Source organism: Gasterosteus aculeatus, chromosome 18 (genome assembly GCF_964276395.1).
Source record: "Gasterosteus aculeatus chromosome 18, fGasAcu3.hap1.1, whole genome shotgun sequence".
Classification (NCBI taxonomy): Eukaryota; Metazoa; Chordata; class Actinopteri; order Perciformes; family Gasterosteidae; genus Gasterosteus; species Gasterosteus aculeatus.
Window position 1 is genome coordinate 4,340,421 of NC_135706.1, and position 19,642 is coordinate 4,360,062.

The 19,642-nt window shown below is 44.9% G+C and overlaps 1 long non-coding RNA gene across 1 annotated transcript; it reads left to right on the plus strand.

The window, feature by feature from the left end:
• The first annotated feature begins 17,783 nt into the window (after window positions 1-17,783).
• On the plus strand, window positions 17,784-18,211 carry LOC144389431 (uncharacterized). The gene is made up of 2 exons (XR_013453482.1): window positions 17,784-17,962; window positions 18,059-18,211. It is a non-coding gene; the product is annotated as an uncharacterized LOC144389431 (long non-coding RNA).
• Window positions 18,212-19,642: the final 1,431 nt, after the last annotated feature.

The window sequence follows — 19,642 nt, forward strand, 5'->3', positions numbered from 1 at the left end:
GCATCCAGCGCCACTCTCAAAGAGCCTGTAGCAGTATCGACAAAATTATCGATCTGAGACGGACTGAGGTTCTCACAGGAGTCTTCTTGTATCTTGAGGCAGGGCACTGAACTTAGAGCAGAAGGAATGGCTTCTTTAAATAAGGCTACAGCGGTATCCGATAAGCGTCGACTGTAGAAACCTTTGGCAGGAGGAGGTGGTTCTGATAGTAGAAATTCAAAGGTTATCAGACAATGGTCCGACAGGAGAGGGTTCTGTGGAAAAATTGTTAAATGTTCAATCTCAATCCCATACACAAGAACCAAGTCGAGAGTGTGGTTAAAACAGTGAGTTGGTTTATTTACACACTGAAAGAAACCAATTGAATCTAACAATGAAAGGAATGCAGTACTAAGGCTGTCGTTGTCGACATCCACATGAATGTTAAAGTCACCCACAATAATTACCTTGTCCGTTTTAAGGACCAAATTCGTTAAGAACTGTGAAAATTCAGAAAGAAATTCTGAATAAGGACCTGGGGCCCTGTACACTATTACAAAGAGAACCGGCTGGATTATTTTCCAGGTCGGTTGCGAAAGACTGAAAACCAGGCTTTCAAATGAGTTATAATCCACCTTAGGTTTAAAGTTTATTAAAAGGCAGGAGTCATAAATAGCTGCCACTCCCCCCCCTCGGCCTGTGCCTCGGGGAATATGAGTATTAACATGACTCGGAGGAGTCGCTTCATATCAGACAACATAGTGCAAGAACAACATGTGCAGTAGGATTTTAAATTAAAAATGAAAGTAAAAAACGATTAATTTTGCGAAGGCTTTTTTCGAGGGCTTTCAATCAATCAAATTCTTGTGGTTTTCTCAAGATGATGGGGCAGGCTCCGTGTCCAGGATTTTATGAGGTCCCAGAGTTGTGAAAGTAGAGATGCAACCACAGACAGGCCTGCTTTCTCAAAGGCCTGGACAGTGTTAACATGTGTGCAGCCACTCCTTTGATCGTCCCTTCAGCCAGTTGCTCCCAATTAATGACCTACGCATGGCTAGAATCTCTGACCCGTGGCTTCTGTAAACAGGACTGCCGCTGTGTGCGCCGCTTCACATCAGCAACATTGAAAGCAGGACTTTAAGGAGCAACAGGAACTGGACCAAGACTCTATTATTATGCCCCCCCAAGCCTCGGACATTTCAACTACAAGGCATTCCTACAGCGCCTGACCATCACTTACAGCTCTATAGGCTACTTTTAAGGGTCTGCTCCACTTGGCATGGGGGGCTCCCGGCACAACTGTGAACTGGGACAGACTGTCCTCGGCCATGTCGGCCACCCTACCTGTCCCTGAAGCACGCTGCCCCGGCTCGTCAACCATTTGTTGTGGTTGTGACTTGTTGTCCCATGTCATTACGGTCAGTATCAACTGATGGCTTTCAGATGACATTGTTTACTACGGAGTGTAGTTGCTTAACCAGAACTTAGCATTAAATGTTAAAACGTGTTGGGTGGATATACCGATATAATTCCTAAGGAAAATAACTAACACGTCAAAAATAACTAATTATCTTGAACCAACCCGGAAAAGGTCCAAATTTTGTTTTTTCATTTTCTATTGCCGATAGTTCTATTGTAACAGCTGCTGGTCTTGGGCTGTTTAATACCCAAATGGATGAGACCAACTATTATTTGTCATAATCCTGATAAAAAAAAAGATAAAAATATATATATACTGTATACAGTATGTTTGACACCAAACACCGCTATCGGTGCTGTGTTTTGGTGCCTGAAGTCCCAGCCTTCGGCACAGGTGAGGTTTAGCTACAAAAGATTTGAATGTTAATACACCACAGGTGAAGGTACGGGGACACAGTCAGTGCTTTTATGCCACCGACCCAAGTAACAACTGACATACATACATGCTGGTCTTTTTTTAATAAATAGAGTGATGATGCATACAGGGAACATTGTGAGAGGTTGATGGGTATATTGAGAAATGACAATAGGAGATGTTGAATGTTAGTTTCCAATCAGTGTGTGATTTCCCCGTCCCCTTCCATTAAAGCCAGACAAATGCTGTTAGATTACCAATGCCTGCAGCTTTATTCAATGCAAGCACAACTGGAGTGAGCTGTGGTCCACTGCTAATTATTAAATACGCCCCAAATGATCCTTCTTCTCCAAGAATATAATTTGAAGCGATGGTGTGTGAGTATATTTCTATTCATCTTGATTTTGGCAAAGGGAACTGTCTGTCACTGTCTTTGCGTTGTCATCTTTGTGTGGAATAGAAAGCAGATCATCTTTTATAATGTAAAGGGAAGTGACCCTGGACTATTTCTGCAGGGTTTGTGTTTCATATTCTCCCACTCGACACAAGTTAGAATAACTATTGAAGCCATTGGATTTTTGATTTTTTTCTCCAATTTTAAAGTGATTGGGGGTGCAGATGAGGAAATAGGGTCCAAGCAGAGAGGGAGAATAGGCCTGACTGAGAAAAGGTTTAATTAGGGGTCATTCCAAAGAATGATTTTCATATCATTCTTTGGAATGACCCGTTATATTATTATGATATTGTATAGTCTGATGAAATGATGACAACAAAATGCTGTTCCCTCAAGGACCTGTCTTTTTTCCACCAGTGGCTGATAATCACAGAGAGGCCAGCTGGGGGGATCTGAGAGGGAAGGAAAGGTTCCGTGGCTGCCAGCCAGCTGGCAGCGTGCTAACCTTGGAGGGGTTGTTTTGGGCGTAGGGGGCAGCAGTTCCTGGATATCTGTTCTAGTCCACAGCACTGCTCTGCTGCACCTGATATTTTTTACACTAGCAATGATTATGGCAGTAATTTAGTTCAGCCCACAACCCATAAACAGCACTGTGGTTAGTAATGTTTTTTTTTAAATTAGTCTTTAAGAGACTATCACATTATTACAGTTAGGGCTTTACTTGTGGTATTCTAGGGCTATATTTGAATATTTGACTAGTTATTGAGGTATTTGGTTTTCTCGAGGTAATGTGTGATTCACATCAGCATCAAAATGTTGCTGTCTCGGTTGCAAATGTGACTTGAAAGTATGTCTATACTTGCCCGCTGAAAGGGATCAGCGTGAGGAGACATTAGGGAGACAGAGCGGTGGCGTTGCACGCACTTGTCAGGACGTCCCTCAGGGGTGACCTGAGGACTACTGCCGGTGCACTGCCGTTAAATTCTTGTATAGTAAAACATTCATATTACCGGAGGGATGATCATCCAGGATAAATTTCCATAATGTGTAAATGCTTTTCTTTTTTCCGGACAGCATAGAAGACAGCCAATACTAGATGACATGAAAGGATATTTCAAACATTATGGTCGAAGTAAAATAGACCAGAGAACAAGATATGCTTTAGGGTGTGGCGACCTTGTTACCAATACCAGAGCTGTATACAGTGTCTCAATGTCACAATATGATAACTGATGTTTAAGTGTAAATAATGAATAATAAGTAACTGAAAAGCAGCTTCATATATGAACTAACATATTCATAAATCTGAGATCTGTGATGTTGAAACACACCAAACTCCTACATTTTATCATTGCTTGCAACAACAGCGATTATATGTGTTTGACCTCAAAGACCTAGTACTTGGTTCATGGCTTCTTAGCTTTGTGTGGTGGTTAAAAGCCCGGAGCGTTTCTCATTTCATTTCTCAGGTCATTTCACATGTGTTTCTTTTTGGCTGCTGCAGCACCCCCTCACAGGATATTTAGACTGCTAATGGTGCTCTGGAATCTGTTTTCAGTCGGTCAGGTGGTCGGGAACACCGGGGTTTGACCTCCGCGCGTCTGAGGAGTAAAAAACCTGCACCTTTGTCACTGGCATCCCTTCTTAGAAATATAAATTACGTTTGAATCCCTTCTCAGAACCAAACCATGACCTCAACCGTATTCTTACCAGCAACTACTTATTGGACCACGCTGCTGCTGCTCTTCTTGTATGCACACTAAGATCAAAGAATGACTTAAATTGGCACCAGCTTCCTGTCATTAACTGTGACGCAAGACAGTGGGAACAGAAACAACTTCTTTAACCATCTCACGTTGCATCATTTTTTTTTCCTTTGTCAGCCTGATATGATGCGTACATTGGTTTTATTCTCTATTTGTTTGTCATAGTGTTGATTAAAGTAATTATACAGTATAGGTTCATGCACATTTTTAAAATCTCCGTTGTGGTGTAGACAGACTGCCTGTCGATAACATAAGTAATGAATGCTAAACCAAGATGCAGAATTGGATTTAACAGCATGCACCTTAGGAAATGGTCTTCTTCCACGGAGAGAAATCAATATTCTCCTCTGCATTAGGTTCTGTTCAGAGGATTTGTAGAGAGTTGATCAAATAAGATTAAATTTACAATTCATGAAGGCAAGGTTCACCAAAGGAATTAAATGTTAATTAGGTTTGAGAAATAATTTCCATATTGGAGTCAGTTTTTATTAAAATGGGATCAAGTGTACGCAAGTGTAAATATATACTTGTAGTTTATAAACAATTGTCCCCGTTTTCCACTCACCGGGAAAGCTTTTGGAGCAAAGGCTTTTGTACGGCCAAAGCGGTGGCATAGCCAGTTCAGAGAACATCTCTTAGTGACCAGCACTAGCTTGTCTCTAGATTGTTAGTGGTTGACCCGGAGGCTAGGGAATTTGTCAGCTACTCCTTTCAGGACACACCGTCTTACTTTAGTTTGTAGATGCAGAGAAAAGTTTTGAATGTTAATAAGTTCACTCACAGATTTCATTGCAAGCAGCCACCCAGGGGTGTTAGGGTTGCATTATCGAGCCAATAAGGGCTAGTTGTTTCGGGAAGGTATATAATCAGTTCATCAGAGAATCGGGATATTCAATATCTGACATAGAATTGCCTCTCTCTCAACACACGCATGCAATCTCCGAGTGAAGAAACGTTTAGTCCTCCTCATTTCTGTGTCTCCTCTCCTCTCATCAGCTCCTTAGTTAGATTTATATCGATACCTTGATGGAAAACATCTGCTCTGGTTTATCTGAACACGTTGTAAAAGGTTTGCTCTATCACCTGAGGCATCATGTGTGCTGGATTTGCAGTGACACCGCAATTTATAGTCTCCCGTAGATTTCCTCACAGATGTCCTTAGCTCAAGCAACTGCAACCCCGCCGATGCTCCCTGAACGCCTTAACGGCATTCCAGTTGCTGCAGTTAAGAAGAGATACTGGAGAGCACAATGAGGACATTATGTCCTGTCACGCTTGTAATTCCGTTTGACCGATAGAGGGAAATTCTCTGTTATGTGACACACATGCACTGCTACCCATGCCTGGATTTAATCCCACGTCTGGAGCTTTTTTTCTGTGTCTGGTTTATGGGAAACGGGTTGAACATGTGCCCTTTATGCTCCAGATCACAACAACTCCATGAATTGACTGGAATTAAACAGCCAATCTCGATTGTGTTTTTTCATCCTTGACAAGACCTCTTGGACCTCTTTTTGTTGTACTCCATCAGGGGCTAATTGTGATCATTGTAAACCGGGAATGTGAGCTCTCCCCCTTCTTGCTCTAGGGCACATGTACATATTCTTTATGGAGTTCCGGAAAGGCATTGTTGTCTCCTTTTGAAAGGTTTTCCAAGTCTATGAACGCTATGTTCCCAAGCCCTCTGCAAAGTGTAACTCTCAGTCCACTAAATGGCTGTAGTAGTTTTTATGGAAAGAATGGCCTGGATGTGGTCAGTTACTTGTGATTTGTCTGGATGGATAAAGGCATCAGTGGGCCGGCGAACAAGGTAAGAGAGGGATGCAAAAGGAGCAGCTATGAATTAGGGACCATGACTGAGCTGAGAGTTGTTCAGTTTGTTCATTACATTTAGCTGATGCTTTTATCCAAAGCAACTTACATTACATTTTTAACCCATGGCTTTTTACATTTTGCCCAGGGAGCAATTAGAGGTTAGGTGTCTTGCTCAGGGACAATTTCAACATGGGGCAGTCAGGACTCGAACCACCAAACTTGTGCTTCCCAGCACACCCTCTCTACCCCCTGCGCCACAACGACTCATGAATGTTGTTGTCTTTTATCTGTTTCAGTTATCATACATTAAATTATACTTTGCAGCTTTCAATGTAGCAATTGTACTGTGTTAAACACAATAACAAATACCACCAAAATAAAACATCTTGTAGTATTTAAAGAAGTAATACTTACTTTTTGTAAGATTTTTGTAAAATAAACTGTAACTGTGTTTACATTTTTATCTCAATGGCAACACTGAGGATAAACGTGCCAAAATAACTGGCCTATTGTACTGTTTGTAAGCATGTTGGTTTTGAAATCATAGATGGAAAAGCAGCCATGTCAGTTTTCTGCTCAGGACTCATATCGGGCGTCTTCAAAATGAACATTGTCTTCACCGGAGCAAAACGTAGTTCGGTTTAGGAAAAGAACAAGGTTCACGTCAACTAACAACATAACGAGAGACACATTACAGAGGGACATAACTGAGCCCAATAATTGTGATGGTTGTCACTGATATGTAGGTAGTATAGAGATTTCTTACTCAACCTTAATAGTCTTGCAATACTAATTGGAGATCTCCACCTACGGGTCTCTTGGGAAAATCAGGTGGGTCGGCAAGTGGGCGTCAATAGTGTGTGAAACCAGCAGCTTCGCCATTGTAGTTCTGATCAGCAAATCTCTCTAAAATGTACGCTCACTGCTTCCACCAAAATAACTTTTTATATCGAATACCGAATATGTGAGTGTGGATTAGGGCTGCACAATTATGGCCAAAACAATTATTTTGATTAAAATTGAGATCATATTTATACTGTTGCATCAGGGTGTGTACTAGTTTTCTGGGTTAACGTCATTGGACATGGACAGATATCGGTAGTTTTGGCCCTAATGCATCTATGGTTTGTGGCGATTTGTTAGGTGGTTAAACAAGTTAGAGTTTGGTCTGCGCCGCATAGAAATACAACTAACACAATCTGTGCATATGCTTCTTGGTTAACATAACACTGCCTGAAATCCAGAAAACTTTCAGACAATGGATGATAATCCTTTTAGAGGGACCAGCTCCTCGCCTTCGGTTCCTGAAATTTGACTTCCCTTTACACAACAACGATGTAGTCTGCCCTGTGTTCTGATTTCTGTCTCTCTACTGTTCCAGAGTCCCCTCCAGACAGAACTTTCTATGGGCTTGCCGCTGCACGGTTCACACCTCCCAGCTCGTTCTCCCTTTGGTGGTTGGCTGACTGTGAGTTAAGGAAGCGCTTGATTTGATGTGTAGCAGATAGGAGTTAGGAATTACATTTTAGAGAACAGAGATAAGGCAAAGGTCCAGGCTGAGTGAAAAGACACACTTGTACAGTTATTTTGCTTACAATGAATCAAGCTGAGCATGACCAGAATCCCCCAGGGACTGGCCTTAGTACCTAAGTATTACTGAAACTACCACCAGTAATTACATTACATTACATTACAGGTCATTTAGCTGACGTGGCAGGCGTCACGCTCAGGTACACTTTGACCTGGGACATGGGGAAGCCGGGACTCAAACCACCTACACTGCGGCTCCCGGTGCACCCTCTCTACCCCTGCGCCACGACAACCCCCAACGGCCTTTTAAAGCATTAAAATCCTAATGTATCTTTTCTTAGTTATGACTTTTGAAACATATCAATAAGAGAACGACAATGGATAATACCTTTTGTAAGATATTATTAAGGCTTACTACCCTTTTTAACACATTCCCTTTCTTTCATCATTCAAGTTCTCACAGATTTTTTAAGTCGTGCAAAACAAGTGTTAGTTTCATCATACTCATTGCGTTAGTCGTCATACTGTCCTCGAGATAAACAGGGTTTACCAGGCTGCATTAGAAGAGAATAGATGCCTTTGCTCGACTCAATTAGTTTTTGCTGCTCTTTTGTCATAAAGACGAAAGGCAATATGACGTTCGCTGGCTACAGTCATCTGTGTAGATAGGGAATTTGGTTACATCGTGTGTTGGCTGAGAGTCTCAATTGTGCGTTAGCAACGTCTTTTGTAGAGAAAAGGCAATCTGAAGGAGTGAAAACTGCCTGAGGCCGTCACAGCTGCCCATCCATTCCCATCAAACACAAAAATCCAGCACACACTTTGGTCTTGATTTATCTTACTTGACATATCAATAGCATTAGATGCTGTTATGTAATAGTTCATTTAATGCTGTTTGGTTTAGCAGTGTGTTTCTTGTAACCATGGCAACAATAGTAGTTTTTACATGGACATATTCAAATATTGAACTTCCCTGCTTTGTACATTATGCAAAATCCCACTGCCTCAGTGAGTGATGACAAATCAGTCAGTTTGCATGTTTAGTCCATTAACTGCAAATCACATGCACGTCAAAGCACGTGGAGTGTATAACCTATACTTAAACCAATAGTGTTATTGGTTAACTCGTGTTTTGTGTTTTTACTGTGGTGTTGAAATTGCCATGCACACAATTTAAACTTCTTTGATGCACACAATCCCTTATGTCTGCTTCCAATGTTGTATTTTTTACTTTCTGTGTGATATAAGTGTATAGCGCCAGAATCACCAGCAATAACACAGTCACGATGTTCACCCTTAATTATAAAATGAATTAATGGCAGTCGTTGCCTTCCTGAAAATCAATAAATTATATTTTAAAAGTGAATTATTGTACAGTATCTTTTTGTTTTGTTTTTAAAAATTGGGTAAAAACATTTAAACTATCGAAGAGCAGCCTCTAAAATTTTACTATACAGTACGTACACATAAAAAGATCCCAAGACATGTCTTACAATATAATTCTCATCTTAAGAATGTGTGTGATTGTTCGACTAGTCGATTAAATGTTGCTACCCTCACCAGGCGGTATGGCAGTGAAGGCAGACGGTCGTATTTCAATTTTTTTTACAGAATCTTCTGGTGTCTGGTGGCCGGGTTTACCGTGGAGCCCGGCCGGGCACAGCCCGAAGGAGTGACGCGGCAGCCCAAGACTCTACTCCCCATGGGCTCATCACCTGTGGAGGAAACCGATGGTGTCGGGTGCGCTGCTACAAGGGGGGCAGTTACAGTGGGGGGTCTAGACGGAACAGATCTGGGCGGCAGATGCTGGCTCTGGGGACGTGGAACGTAACCTCTCTGGGGGGGAAGCAGCTGGAGCTTGTGCGGGAGGTGGAGCATTATCAGTTGGATCTGGTGGGGCTTACCTCTACGCACAGCCTCGGCTCTGGAACCACACTCCTGGATAGGGGATGGACTCTATTCTACTCCGGAGTGGCCCATGGTGTGAGGCGCCAGGCGGGTGTGGGGATACTCATAAGTCCCCGGCTGAGTGCTGCTACATTGGAGTTTACCCCGGTGGACAAAAGGGTCGCCTCCCTACGCCTTCGGATGGTGGGGGGGGGAAACTCTGACTGTTGTCTGTGCATATGCACCAAACAGCAGCTCAGAGTATTCAGCCTTTTTGGAGACCCTGAATGGAGTCCTGCATGGGGCTCCAGTAGGGGACTCCATAGTCAACTGGGAGACTTCAATGCGCACATGGGCGACGATGGAGATAACTGGAGAGGCGTGATTGGGAGGAATGGCCTCCCTGATCTGAACCCGAGCAGGTGTTTGTTACTGGACTTCTGTGCCAGTCCCGAATTGTCCATAACAAACACCATGTTCGAACATGTATGTTCATAAGTGTACGTGGTACCAGAGCACCCTTGGCCAAAGAGCAGAGCTGTCAACTGATCACCATCTGGTTTTGAGCTGGGTCAGAGGATGGGGGAAGACTCGGGACAGACCCGGTAAACCCAAGCGTCTAGTGAGGGTGAACTGGGAACGTCTGGAGGAGGCCCCGGTCCAAAAGATTTTCAACTCACACCTCTGGCGGAGCTACTCTCACATTCCTGTGGAGGTAGGGGACATTAAACCAGAGTGGTGTATGTTCAAAACCTCCATTGCTGAAGCCGCGGCAGTGAGTTGTGGCCTCAAGGTCTGAGGTGCATCAAGGGGCGGTAACCCTCGAACCCCATGGTGGACACCGGTGGTCAGGGAAGCCGGTGGCCTTCCGGGTTATGATATCCGGTGGGACTCCGGAGGAAGTTGCAGGGTACCGACAGGCTCGAAGGGCAGCAGCCTCTGCCGTGATGGAGGCAAAGTAGCGAGTATGGGAGGAGTTCGGGGTAACTATGAAGAAGGACTTTCGGTCGGCACCAAAGTGCTTCTGGAAGACCATCCGGCACCTTAGGAGGGGGAAACAGGGGAACCATCCAAGCTGTGTACAGTAAGGATGGGACCCTGTTGACCGCGACTGAGGAGGTTATCGGGGGGTGAAAGGAACACTGTGAGGAACTCCTGAATCCAACTACTACGCCATCTTGGTAGAGGCGGAGCTGGAGGCAGAGGAGGGATCATCGTCAATTGGCCTGGTGGAGGTCATTGAGGTAGTTAAACAACTCCGCAGTGGCAAAGCCCCAGAGATTGATGAGATCCGTCCAGACATGCTAAAAGCAATGGGTGTTGAGTGGTTGTCTTGGATGACACGCCTCTTCAACATTGCGTGGAAGTCTGGGACAGTGCCAAAAGAGTGGCAGACCGGGGTGGTGGTATCCCTCTTCAAAAACGGTGACCAGGGAGTGTGTGCCAATTACATGGGTATCACACTACTCAGCCTCCCGGCAAAGTCTACTCCAAGGTGCTGGAAAGGAGGGTTCGGCCGATAGTCGAACCAAGGATTGAAGAGGAACAATGCGGTTTTCGTCCTGGTCGTGAAACAACGGACCAGCTCTTTACTCTTTTCAGGATCAGAGAGGGGGCTTGGGAGTATGCTCATCCAATCTACATGTGTTTTGTGGACTTGGAGAAGGCGTATGACCGGGTCCCCCGAGAGAAACTGTGGGAGGTGCTGCGGGAGTACGGGGTGAGGGGGTCCTTGCGTGGGGCCATCCAATCCTTGTACGCCCAAAGCGAGAGCTGTGTTCGGGTGCTCGGCAGTAAGTCGAAGGCGTTTCCGGTGGGGGTTGGCCTTCGCCAGGGCTGCGCCTTGTCACCAATCTTGTTTGTGGTTTTCATGGACAGGATATCGAGGCGTAGTCGGTGGGAGGAGGGTCTACAGTTCGGGGGGCTGCGGATCTTATCCCTGCTTTTTGCAGACGATGTTGTCCTGATGGAATCGTCTGTCTGTGACCTCCAACTCTCACTGGAGTGTTTCGCAGTCGAGTGTAAAGCGGTCGGGATGAGGATTAGCACCTCTAAATCTGAGGCCATGGTTCTCAGCAGGAAACCGATGGATTGACTACTCCAGGTAGGAAATTTGTCCTTACCCCAAGTGAAGGAGTTCAAGTACCTCGGGGTCTTGTTTACGAGTGAGGGGAAGATGGAGTGTGAGTTTGGCCGGAGAATTCGAAGCAGCGGGGGCGGTATTGCACTCGCTTTACCGCACCGTTGTGACAAAAAGACTGGCCGAAATGGGTTTCCTCAGGAGAGTGGCTGGCGTCTCCCTTAGGCATAGGGTGTGAAGCTCAGCCATTCGTGAGGAGCTCGGAGTAGAGCCGCTGCTCCTTTGCGTCGAAAGGAGCCAGTTGAGGTGGTTTGGGCCTCTGGTGAGGATGCCCCCGGGCTAGGGAGGTGTTCCAGGCACGGCCAGCTGGGAAGAGGCCCCGGGGAAGACCCAGGACTAGGTGGAGAGATTATATCTCTGCACTGGGCTGGGAACGCCTTTCGATCCCCCAGTCAGAGCTGGTAGATTTGGCCCGGGAAAGGGAAGTTTGGGGTCCCCTGCTGGAGCTGTTGCCCCCGCGACCCGACCCCGGATAAGCAGTTGAAAATGGATGGATGGATGGATACAGAATCTTCATAATCATACCTGCATCAGCAAAAATATCCAACCTTTTAGTCCCTAGGACAGGTCGGAGCAACACTATATCCTAAACCTCCTATAATCTATCTGAATGTTTGCTGCCTTTCAGTCCGTACCTGCCTGTTCAAAATGTGTAATGTATACTGTACGTCCCGTCTGAATTATCACTGATGACATCACAATTACATGATTGCCCTAAGCAAAGAGAAGCTTGTATTAACTGCGAGAAAAACTGAGAAAAAATTGAGAGCAAGTTCCTTCTCTTTTCATGCTAGACACAACACCACTCTATCTTGATGTTGTAAATGTCTCATTTAATGCCAGTGAGTTTAGTCCCTTTAATTGCTCTCTGAGGGCCTCGCGCATAAACACAACCATTCGTATCAGGGGATTTTATACTAATGGAAACAGTAGAAACAGTTTATTCCATATTTGCTCCTAACTGGTGCTCACTATACTTTTAAAGCTTTTGAAGTCCAGAAAGTACCTCATTTAAAGTTAGTCAATTATTTCTTCTGGTAAGGTGCTGGCTGAGAATGACAAATGCTACACTGTGCCAATTCTACGGCTTTTCAGACCTAATTAGCATTTTCCTTTGACCGGGTGGTGTTGAAAAGGAAGGGATAGCAATCCATCTCTCCTTAGAGTTTGGTTGGTAGACGTCACTGTCTGCATCTCCAGACAAAGTGTGAATTGTGACCAATTGTGTTCCAGAAGATAGCTTCAATATTTCAGTAGGGCGCTTACTATGATTCAGATTAAAAGTCTGAACTCTAAAACCTACAATTTGTACGCCCTAACATATAACTATGGGCTCACCATAGTCAGCAGAATTGATCCTTTGGGGACTACAAATTATTTACAGCGCAATATTTTGCAACATTTCAGTCTGGTCCAAAGTGGTAGGGTGAAAATAAGACATACTGTGACGACTCGAAGAGACTGAAGATTAACTTCCTGTTTTATTTTTGTAACCACGGCACTTCCTGTATCTAGTTTCCCCCCACAGCTGAGTTTAGTTTGTAATCACCCCCACCTGTATTTAAGCCTCAGTTCCCCACTTGTCTGTGTCAGGTTATCTTTTGTCGTTCCTAGAGGTACATGTTTGTTGTTAAATTCCCAGTGCTGTTTTTGTAATCTTGTTTCTACTTTGTTGCCAGGCTCTCTTCCTTTTTGTTTTCTACAAGAGCGTGAGGATTCCGCCTTTGCCTGTGCCCCCTTTGTTTTGCATTAGTTTACTCTCCTAGTAAAAGATTCCAAACCTTGAAAGAATTTTCTGTTGCCTTATTGCTCTGCACCTGAGTCGAAGTCCTGACCCCTCACACATACACACTTACTTACACATTTTTAGTCATATATCAACTTATTTTAAGATCCCCGATCCCCGATCCCCGGCACCACCACCAGCACCTAGTACCCTCCCACCCCCTCAGCAACTAGTGCCTCAGCCCGCTCTTGCTCTTGCTCTTGAGAATCCCGGTGACCTAGATTCAGCCTGAGTTTACTGCCGGCTCCAGTATTGGGCTGTTTGCAGTCCGCTTCCAGCGCCAAATCCACTCTGTGCTTGCACATCAGTGCTCTGACCCACATCTCCATGGCAACAGCTTCACAATGCCCTGACGATGCAGTGGCTGCTAGTAATGGGGAGAGAAGTGAAGGGACCTGCAGAGGCGCGGTTGTGTGTGTGTGGGGGAGGGGGTGGACTGCACCTCTTCCATATTGGTTTTACTTTCCCTAAACCCCCTTCAGTCTCACTAGCCATGCACTGCCCTGCATGTTGATGAGTGGATTTGCTAATACACATATGAAGGAATAACCTCACAATGGTATCCGTTTTCCTCTTGGTTTGAGATAGACTTTTAGTTCCCAGTGACAGATTTGTCTGTTCTCCGTCGCCTTTCAGCCACTTCTGTTGCTCCTCCCATCCTGTGCCATATGTTCCTATAATTTATTGCCACACCCCACGTGTTGAGTTGCTCTGTCAGTAGTCTTTTCCCTTTCCCCGTCGCAATTATTCTATATTACGTCAAATCACACTCAGAAATACGATGTAATGTGTTAACTTTAATATTCTGCTGCATTAATAATTATTCTCAAATAGGAATTTGGAATTAAAAAGCGACAGTAACAGGTTTTTCTGCTCTTTATAGCAGTTTGCCGCTCACACAAAGGCAACCGGTCAGTTTGGGTTTCGGCTCGCATTACAGAGTTGGCTCATATCAGTGTCCGTGTCTCTTGCCAACAGAACCGCCTGGAATACGACTGGCCCCGCTCAATTTTATCACAATAACACACTGTCACTTCACATTTACGCTGGATGAAACCCACCCTGCCAACTGCCACCACAAATACACTGACTGCTCAGATAACACCGGTGACAATCAACGTTCTGTCTGTCCGTCTCGGGGTACCTGCTGCGGCAGTTTGTTACGGGGCTCATAGCCAAGCAGGCTCCCAGGACAGGCAGATCCCACCCTGTCCCAGTGTTTGACCTGTTATTCAGTAAGTTTTCTGTTTAGAAACTCCCTTCGGTTCTAATCTAATTTCTTGATTCAAATTAAATCCAGATTGTGTCTTTAAAAGACATGCAGTGGCTGCAGGCAAAATGGATTAAAATATTTTCCCACAAATAGCATTAATAAAGTCTTTGGCTCAGTCTACTTGCACCGGCTGTGAACACTGTTGCAGCTGTTTGCTTCACTCAATTTGTGAAACAAGATTCTTTGCGCTCTTGTAATTCTCAATTCTTTCATCCTTGTAACGGCTCACACCTGTTCTTTTCCCATGTACATTTGCTAAGGAAATCGTAATTGGTCAATATAACAAAAACCACAGCCACTCTTTCCCACACACAAGTATGCTTGGCCTTTAGGGTCACGGGTCTGATATGCTATACGAACTAACTTTCTATGCCCTAAACAAGTTTTTCCGGTTGGACAGCTTTATTCCTTGGCAACCAGAGAAATAAAGGTCTACAAAAGACTACAAAGACTCCCTCTAATATAATGCATTGAGTACACACAACGCTCCATTGAATGCAACTAAATCCCTATATGCAGGTTGTGCCGACTTAGACATTTTAGGTAAGTTTTATCCTTGAAATATCTAATACTAAGTTAATTTGTATTTAGTAATTTTTATACAGCTCAGGAATTGTGGCTAATATTAAACGCGTCTAAATTAAATTTTTATCTATGGTCTTTCTGTAACAAGGCTTGTTTAATAAATCAGTTGTATCATTTTCATTTAAGCCACACAAGAAGTGTACACCAAGGATCTTCAACGTTTTTCAGGCCAAGGTCCCCCAAACTGATGGCGAGATGGAGCAGGGACCACCTATTCTACGGAGTTTGGTCCGCCATCTTTCAGAGGTGAGCATGAACGCGATCTGATTGGCTAGTGCCTGTGCTGTCGTATTTGCATGATTCCTGGGGGAAGCTGAATGTTTGTTTTGCAGACTGAAAGATAACGTCTTCTCCATCAATGTATCCGTTCGCCACAATTCTGATCTAATCTTTTTCATGTGGCAAGACATTAACAACAAACCCTAATCCATCCGGCTGGGTGATGGAGTTGCCTTTGCGTCCATCCGAGCGCTCATCCCTCTAGGGGCATTATCCGATCATCCGCTTTTTCACTGATATGCCGTCCGTAAGCCAGAAATTAATTAGATAAGACAAAAGTATTCACAACAGCTACACTAGTTTTTCCAGGGAATCTATGAGTGTTTGTACATAGTTTAAATCCAATCACAGCAATTTACTTATTAGTTAGTTAGTGACATAATAGACATGATTGCCCAAAATCTTAACTAGTGGGGCATGGGGCTTGAGACATTTTTCCATAGTCCAACTATCTCCTACTTTGAAGCATCCTCCTCTTCACTGCCTTTTTCTTCTTCGATTCTTTCAGTTGCATCTGGAGGATATACTCCATGTAGTATTTATACCATTGCTGCACTTTCCAGAATGTCTAAGCCTTACAATAAATTAAGACTTGCCAATTGCAGTTTAGCTGTTGGCTACAAGCTGTGGCACGGTCACAGACTGATGTGTGAGTTGATGTGAGCACAGGCTGGGGGCCGAACACACCGCTTCCTCGCACAATGAGCCACCCAGGAGCCTCTTAAGTGTCTAATCCTTTCACACGTCCATATATTGCTCTGACCAATAAGCTAATCTGTCATTCATTCGATTGCAGTTTCTGTTGCTACTGCTAGTCGGTTTTGGTTCCCTTAGCGGCTTGTGAAATATGAGTAATGTCTTGATATTAGTATTAGATATTAGTCGTCGTGGCGCAGGGGGTAGAGCGGGTGTGCTGGGATCCGCAAGGTTGGTGGTTCGAGTCCCGGCTGCCCCATGTCTCAAGTCGAAGTGTCCCTGAGCAAGACACCTAACCCCTAATTGCTCCCTGGGCAAAATGTGAAAAAGCCATGGGTTTATAGTGTAATGTAATTTGCTTTGGATAAAAGCGTCTGCTAAATGACCTGTAATGTTACTCAGCTGTTTTTTAACAGAACTTCAGTGCCACAGTTGCTAGTGCCCACACATACAAATAATCTAATATGTGGCCTATAGACTTGTTAAACCTACTGAGCAACTCTATACCTTCTCTGTTTTGCTAAACTGTACCCCTCTAGAGGGAGAGTCATGTAGGACTTGAACCTGTTACTGTTTTAATTGAACGGTTTGCATCGACAGTGGATCCCTAAGGATGAGCTCATTGTTTGGTTTGAGATTAGCCTGCGTGCGTCTTTTTCCAAATGGGTGATTTTGACCAAACCGGAGCCTGTCACATTGGATCACCGCCTGAGATCACAGAAGGCGGTATTAAAACATTGAACAGAGTTATTTTCAGCACCATCCATGAATTATTTCTGCAACTGTCAGCTTCTTCGTTTTAGTCATCTCCGACAAAATATTAGCTGTTGTCTGCTTGTAGCTTGCCCCTAAAAAGAGCAACCACTGTCGTCCAAAACTTCTCAGATGTCAGAGTGGGAATTGAATCGATAGGAGACCAGTTGTAATGGCTCCTATATTGTATAGTTTTACCCTGTACCATCACTGCTTTCAAGGGTACAAATGTAATGTTTAGAGACATTTGGCAGATGGCTGCCTTCTCTTCATGAAAGGATGTTAATAGGGATTCTTTGGCCCCTTTTGCTTTTTTTCTTTTTGAACTTTTTGTGTTTTGGTGCTTGCATTTCCCATTCCCCTATGAACACCTGCTGTGGGCTGTGAACAGGACTGTGCTGTCTTCAGTCTGCTTGTTTGGAATTAGCGACTAATAGATAAGATCAATATTGTGCAGCATAATGGAGGAGAAGATTTTCACTCAGCTTTTTATTCTTCATCTTTTAGTCCCAGCCATGTGGTCTCATTTCCCTGAAGCACCCAATTCCAACTTGAATAAGTGATGCTCCTCCCATAGTTTGTTATGAAACTTGTGCTGTTAAATATTTAAAGTACATATACAATTTGCCCGAGTGCTTATATTCCTGTATTTCTTATACTTTCTCTCTCTCTCTCTCTTTCTGTATGTGTATATATATATATACAGTATATATACACACATGTACTATTTTACATTTAATTAATTCAAATTACATATTTTCTCTTTAGCTGCTAATTACTCCTCTATTTTCCCCAGATCATGTACTAACTGTTTCTGTCTGTTAGTGGAGTTTGTCGAATTTGTTTTTCCTAAAATAGTTTCCTTGTATGAATTTAAGCTGAAACAACTTATAACTTTTGTGTTGAAGTTCATCCAGTCAGTGTATTTGTGGTCCATCTAAGTTGTTTGATGCGATGGTTTGGCAGTATCGGCTAGTAGGAGGGCTTTTCAAACAAAACACATATTTATGCATTAGTACCTTTTGACTTGTATTTAAAGAAAATACTGTCAGGTCGCCACCCTCAGGAGGCGTCGGTGTGTTGGCACCAACCAGCACTCGAGGGGGCCGGACGTCAGCACGGAGGTGAGAGCAGGGCCCAGCTGCGTCTCATCCACAATCACCCACCTGTTGCTGCCTTCCAATCAGGGGAGGTATTTAGGAGCGGCCCCGAAGCCTCTTCCCCGCCGGATTGTTAGTCTTGTTTGTGAGTCAGACCGACAACTCAGGTCGAAGAACAGCAAGAAGTCAGAGGCCGCTGTTCTAAAACTAACCAGTGTCCTGTCTTCCTCTTTTCACCCAGGCACCTGAACGGGCCGCATGGCCCACGCACCTCCCCGGGAATCCCGCTCACTGTTTTTCCCCCACCTCTGGAATCCGGGACCGCCGTCACCACCCCGTCACCTCCTAGTCCGGTGCCTCCTTTTCACGAATAAAATACATGGTGACTAACAAATCTGCGTTTGGGTCTTTTCCAGTGGAGGCAATACGTGACAGAACAATCCGGCCAAAGACATGGACCCAGCAGATCTACAATCTGTCCGCGGGGCCGTCACCAATCAAGGAGCCCTGCTAGATCAACACAGCCTAGCACTTCAGGAGATCATGAAGGGACTACAGGAGCTCTCAACCAGTGTCGCCGGGATACAACACCGACTCAGCGCCCCGGTTGGTCCTCCGGCTCCGGCTCCAGATCCTGCTCAAACACCGCCAGTGCCAGTCCCTCCCTACCATCGGGAGCCACAGGTTCCTACCCCGGAGAGGTACGATGGCGACCTCGGCAGCTGTCGAGCCTTCCTACTACAATGTGGGTTGGTCTTCGACCAACAACCAACTTCATTCGCCACGGACGGGTCAAAGATTGCTTTTGTGATTGGACTGCTACGTGGAAAAGCCTTAGAGTGGGCCTCAGCGGTATGGGAGACACAGAGTAATGTGGCAAGTACCTACCCAATGTTCACCTCAGAGATGCGTAAATTATTTGACCACCCAGTGCGTGGTAGAGACGCATCCAAGAGACTACACGCGCTGCGGCAAGGTACCCGAGGCGTCGCAGACTACGCCATTGAGTTCCGGACGCTAGCCGTTGAAAGCGGATGGAACGATGAGGCCTTAGAATCTGTTTTTTATAACGGATTAAGTAGCCAGATCAAGGACGAATTGGTTTCATACCCTGAACCAGAGACTTTAGAGGATCTGGTTCAATTGGCGATTCGGGTAGATAACCGATGCCGGGAGCGACAGAGAGAAAGGAGGCGCAGCGAGTCACCCCTCCCCCGAAGGGTAGCAACCTCATATTCTGTTGGAGGGGGACCTCCCAGGTACAACGCCAGATCACCAGCGGGGACCAACAATGAAGAGAGGCCCGAGCATGAGCCCATGCAACTAGGCCGATATCACCTTGACGAAGAGGAGCGGCGGCGCCGGTTTGACAACAACAGCTGTCTTTTCTGCGGGCTACAAGGACACTACCGTTCCTCCTGTCCTCGGCGCTCATCAAACAGGAGGGCTCGCTAGATGTGGAGAGAATACTAGCGAGCCAAGTACCCATATCTCCCAACCCCCGGCCCAGAGCACCACTGCACGCCACGCTCTCAACAAAAGGTCAGTCTTTTCGATTTCAAGTTTTAATCGATTCTGGGGCAGACGACAGTTTTATTGATGCTGATGTGGTGAGACAACTGGGCCTCAACACCACTCCTCTGGAGGGGGCTGTTGAGGCTGCTACTCTTGACGGCAGGCTGCTGGCCAGGATCACCAGCCGAACCGAGCCCGTTAAGCTATTTATTTCAGGTAACCACCAGGAAGAGATCAGCCTGTTAATTATTTCCTCCCCTAAGATTCCGATCGTTCTAGGACTTACGTGGTTGGTTAAACACAATCCGGT